Source organism: Triticum urartu, chromosome 7, assembly GCF_003073215.2.
Source record: "Triticum urartu cultivar G1812 chromosome 7, Tu2.1, whole genome shotgun sequence".
In the NCBI taxonomy this organism is placed as follows: Eukaryota; Viridiplantae; Streptophyta; class Magnoliopsida; order Poales; family Poaceae; genus Triticum; species Triticum urartu.
Genome location: NC_053028.1, coordinates 308,486,611 through 308,492,623, shown reverse-complemented (window position 1 = coordinate 308,492,623; position 6,013 = coordinate 308,486,611).

Genomic DNA, 6,013 nt, shown 5'->3' with positions numbered 1-6,013 from the left:
CATATACTGGACCAATTACTAGAGCTCGCGCACGCCAATTAAATTACCAGGTACTTTCGTTTCTTGGTAATGATTCTAATGTTCATGAGATTATGATGCTGCCTAAATTGGATACATTTTTTTTGCTTACAAATGAAGGGCCTATCTTGGAGAAGGATGAACATTGGAGCAAGAACACGCATGGAGTTGATGGCATGCGCAAGGGGATCAAGAATGGAGTTACAAGTGATGATTTCAGGACTTTGAAGCCGCCATAAGGAGTGCATGAAGCCTTGGACGAAATATACAAGATGCCACTTCATAATATTCGTCCATAGGCTATTCTAGGTGCTGCGTCACCTTATTAATGGGCCAGGCCCATGTAATTTCGAAATACTTAAGTATAGGCATTTTTAGAGTCCGTATGTGTGGGGAAACAAGAGTTAGGGTTGGTTTCGGACCCCTCCTCCAAGGGCCCACGAAATTCCCCCTCTTCCTCCATATATACAGCCCTTAGGGCGTCGTTTAGACTTTGGGTTTTGTTTAGATTAAAAGTTCGCCATAGCTGCAACTTCGCGTACTTCGTTTGTGTCCAACGACCAGACCAAGACGTCACAAAACCCCACCTTGATCAATAAAGCTTTCATCTTATATTCGCAATATCCCGATTGCAATCTCAGTTTCTTGCTTGTTCTTCGTTTGCTCGCAGGAAACAGACCCTCGTGGTCAGGTTGATCATGCTCCGGCGTGGTCAATAACCCTCGGAAGTTGGATCGTCAAGGTCGACTCCCACAGAAAACGATAGCCACCATCTCATCGAAACATCGGGACACCTTGGCCTTTATCACAGCCCGGGTTCCCCGAAGTCCTGTTAGCCCAGTGCTACAGCCCGGATTCACTCGCTGATGACCGACATGCTCGATGTGATTCATGTATGTCTGTCTCCATAGGTTTGTGCCACTTTGGGTTCACGACTAGCCATGTCGGCCCGGGTTCTCCGTCATATGGATGCTAGCGACACTATCATATATGTGAGCCAAAAGGCGCAAACGGTCCCGGGCCATGGTAAGGCGACACCCGTGGGGATACCGTGCGTGAGGCTGCAATGTGATATGAGGTGTTATCGGCTAGATTGATGTGACTTGGAATCGGGGTCCTGACAGCGTTGGTATCAGAGCCGGACTGCCTGTAGGTTCGCTGAGCCAAACTGGTCGATGTCGAGTCTAGAAATGCTTTAGTTATATGTAGGGGAATTGATTGTGGGAGGGAACGTAAGGCTCTTTTACTCCTTTACCTTATGCCCTCTGATCTATGTCATTCTCTTCTCTTTCTACGTGGGTTAAGGACTAGGCTCTCTTCTTCTGTCAGGTTCACGTGTTACTAATCCGTAGTAGCTTATAGGATTGTTGTTACAAGCCTCAGTACAGTTTCTACTACTTTTAGTATGTTGCCAATTGAATCAGAACCCTGATATGATGTTGTTGAGTGGTATTGTAAACTGTTGTGGATGTCTCAAATCTTTTTCTGAGCATTTACAGCCGTTATGCTGTCCAATTTTCCCTAGAAATTCTAATGTCTTTGCATTGTGGTTGTGCTTTCAGATGGCCACTCGTGGTCAAAACCAAGTGGTTCGCCTGACCCGGTGCCTCGATGTGCCTGGTCATACTGCTATGTTAGTCCGGGTAATGATCGAGATGGGTTACCGTTGGTATCCCGAATACAATGTCGAAGAGCAATTCCGAGACTTTAATCAAAGCCAATATTTCTGCACTGTCAGGATATTTCCTTCTTATCCTGGATCTACTGAGCCCCTCCACTGTTCCTATGGACTCGGGGTTACTGTTGAGATGGCTATGCAGGATGCTGCCTATTCCATGATGACCATCATGCGAGTCCGGACTGGCCTGCTTTGGAACACCGACTTCCGTTATATGCCAGCTTCACTCCCGGGAGCGCAAGGGTATCTCCAGGCTATCTATGCTGACTCCACATGTGAGGACTCACTAACTCGCACCACTTCCGAGATGCTCGAGGATAAGGACCGAGAGAATCGGGCCTTGAGACTGGAGCTTTTCAACACCCATGCTGATCATTGGGCCACTTTGACTCGGTTTCCACCTGCTGTGCAAGCTGGATGTATGGATACAAGGGATCTGTATCCTATGAGATCGGCTCTGCCAGACATGGTGGATTGGCGTGATGTGGGAGGCATCACCCCACCCCGTGGTCCCCGCAGGCCACTGTTTGTTGGTCCAAGACCTCATCCTAGCCCCTATGGCCCACAAGCTCCTCGGGATCGTCTGTTCCCGGATGATCACGTTGAACTTCCAGGCTATGGAGGTGACTTCTATGAGGACTACTACGGAGCTGTCTGAGTTAGTAGTAGTATCACTAGTATTGTAATAGTTGTATCTCCACTGTCCTGCGTGACTTGTGGAATATGACTTAGTGTGTAATCAATTCCGGAGGTGTAGAAAAATAATGTATAGGAGCTTGGAATGCCTCCGATGAGATGTAACGTCTTTCATCATAGTTGTACTATAGCCTGGGCTTGTACTAAACTATGTATGGTGTGTATGACCGTTGGTATATATATGGCAGTTCTATATTACCATGTCATACGGATGAACATCTCTGCATTCCGTGTTATCCATTACATTCTGCACTTCCTTGCTAAGTTGTGCCATCCTTATCTAAACCGTTGTCTTGTTTTCTCCTAGGATGGTCAACACCCGCAGCAACCCTGCTGCCCCGGAGCAGGGGGAAGCCAGTGCAGTTAGGGGTGAAAATCTGCCTCACCCGCCTTCTCTGGCCGAAGTGATGCTGGAGGCGGAAAGAAACAAGCGTGAGACTAACCTCTTGCTGGAGCGGATTGAGCAGAACACTACACACCATCAGCGAAATGACTTGGTGTCAATCAATGACTTCATCAAGTTGTACCCACCAAAATTTAACCATTCCGTCGAGCCCCTCGACGCGGATGACTGGCTTCACAGCATCACCCACAAGGTACGTTCTGCTAACGTAGCCGAAGCTGATAAGGTTACTTATGCCGCCTATCACCTCGAAGGCCCTGCTAGCCTTTGGTGGGAAAATTTTGAAGCTATGCGCCCGGTCGGCCAAATCACTACTTGGGCTGAATTCAGTGAGGCTTTCCGTGAGCATCACATCCCGGAAGGTCTCATAGATCGCAAGAGGGAAGAGTTCTGCAATTTCACCCAAGGAAGACTGACTGTGGATGCATATAGTCGTGAATTTTGGAATCTGGCACGATATGCTCCTGAAGAGGTATCCATCGATGCTAAGAAGCAGGCAAGGTTCCGCAAGGGATTTAGCCCTGAGCTTCGCCGCGATCTTCATCTACACGAGTGCACCTCCTTTCAGAAGTTGGTCAATAAAGCCATCAGTGCTGAGACAGGCCAGTCTGACTATGACGCTTCACGCAAGCACTCTCGTGATTTTGGCTCCTCTTCCGGCTCTGGATCTCAGAAGCTCCGGGTGTGGATTCCAAGCACGACACTGCCACCCAGGTTCATTCCGAGGCCATCCTTTGAGGCACCTCGTCCCAACCAGCAGTTTGCACTGCCCAAGCCCTATGGTGGCCCCGCTGCTAATGCTGCTCCATGCCCCAATGTTGTGACATGTTTCAAGTGTGGAGAGCCGGGTCACTATAGTCGAGAGTGTCCCCAGAACAACAACCCCAATCAGTCTGGAAAGTCCGTTCGTCATGGTAAGCCAGCGGGAAAGGCATTCTACGCCAAGCCGGTCACCACTGCACGTGGCCATGTCAACTATGTCTCAGCTGAGGACGCTCATGAGGATCCTAACGTCATCCTTGGTACGCTCCTTGTTAATTGCCATCTGACATCTGTTCTTTTCGATACTGGAGCATCTCATTCATTCATATCTGAGAGATATGCTCGATTGCATAACACAACATTCTGTGACATGCCCATTTCCATGGTAATTCAAACTCCGGGTTCCAAATGGCAAACTTCTAGAGTAAGCCATGGGAACGAAATTCTTGTCGATAGACTTGTCTTCCTTGCATCCTTAATAGCTCTCAAGTCCTCGGACATAAACATCATCTTGGGTATGGACTGGATGTCAGCTCATTACGCTAAGATTGATTGTGCCACTAGAACCATTCAACTTACTCACCCATCGGGCAAGACAGTCAATGTCTTAACTCGAGTGGCCAAGCGCCAGCTTTACTCACTAAATGCCAACCCCCTTCCAGACCTTGAAGATATTCCGGTAGTCCGAGACTTTCCGGATGTCTTTCCAGAAGAACTGCCAGGTGTTCCACCTGACAGGGATGTCGAGTTTGTGATAGACCTTGTTCCAGGAACCGTTCCAATTTCTAGAAGACCCTATAAGATGGCACCCTTAGAACTAGCCGATCTTAAGAACCAACTCGATGAGTCCTTGAAAAAGGGTTTCATCCGTCCTAGTTCCTCTCCTTGGGCTTGCCCTGTCCTCTTCGTCAAAAAGAAGGATGGAACGGATCGGATGGTTGTAGATTACCGACCTGTCAACTTGGTCACTATCAAGAACAAGTATCCGCTTCCCAGGATCAACGATCTGTATGACCAGCTCGCTGGATCCTCAGTCTTTTCCAATATGGATTTGAGATTGGGCTACCAACAAATCAAAATCAGAAACGGGGACATTTCCAAAATGGCCTTTGTTACTCGTTATGGCCAATACGAGTACACCGTTATGTCCTTCGGTCTAACCAATGCCCCAGCCACCTTCTCTCGGTTAATGAACTCGGTCTTCATGGAGTATTTGGATAAATTCGTCGTATTATACCTCGATGACATACTAATCTAATCCAAGAATGAAGAGGAACATGCCGCACATCTAAGGCTGGTATTGACGAAACTTCGAGAGCATCGCCTTTACGCCAAATTCTCCAAGTGTGAATTTTGGTTGCCAGAAGTGACCTATCTAGTCAATCCTGAGCGAGTTCAAGCCGTCCTTGATTGGACTCCACCTGAGACGGTCAAGCAAGTTTGGAGCTTCCTTGGCTTAGCGAGCTATTGCCGCCGCTTCGTCGAGAATTTCTCTAAGGTTGCTAAACCTCTAACTGAATTCCTCAAGAAAGATAAAAAGTTCGAGTGGACCCCACAGTGCTAGTTCAGCTTTCAGGAACTGAAAAGACGCCTGACATCTGCTCCCATACTAGTACCACGAGATTTCTCCAAGGACTTTATTATCTATTGCGACGCCTCCCGACAAGGACTAGGTTTCATACTCATGCAAGATCGTCAGGTAATTGCCTATGCTTCACGGCAATTACACCCACATGAGGAAAATTATCCCACACATGATCTAGAGCTTGCAGCTGTAGTCCATGCACTTAAAACTTGGCGACATTACCTCCTCGGTAATCATTGCGAGATCTTCACTGATCACCAAAGTTTGAAATATATCTTCACCCAACCGGATTTGAATCTTAGGCAACGACGTTGGGTCGAGTTGATCTCGGATTACGACTTAGTAATAACTTACACCCCGGGCAAAGCCAATGTCATGGCTGATGCGCTAAGTCGTAAATCTTATTGTAACAACCTGATGTTAAAACAAATTCAACCACTTCTCCATGAGGAATTTCGTAAGCTTAATCTTCACATTGTTCCTCGAGGATTCCTATCCACCCTGGTGGCGAAGCCTACCCTTATGGATCAAATCATAACTGCCCAGAAACGTGATAAGGGCATATCCCGGATTAAGGAAAACATCGCTAGCGGAGTTGCTAAATGTTTTTCCATGGATGAGCGAGGTGTTGTCTTCTTCGAGAACCGCTTGGTGGTTCCCAAGAAACAACATTTATGCCAGTTGATTCTTAAGGAAGCTCATGAATCCCCTCTCACCATTCATCCCGGTAGTACCAAAATGTATCAAGACCTGCGCCAGAGGTTTTGGTGGACTAGGATGAAGAGAGAAATTGCTCAATTCATTGCTGGCTGCGACGTCTGTCGTCATGTTAAAGCAGAGCATCAACGGCCTACTGGCACCCTTCAACCTT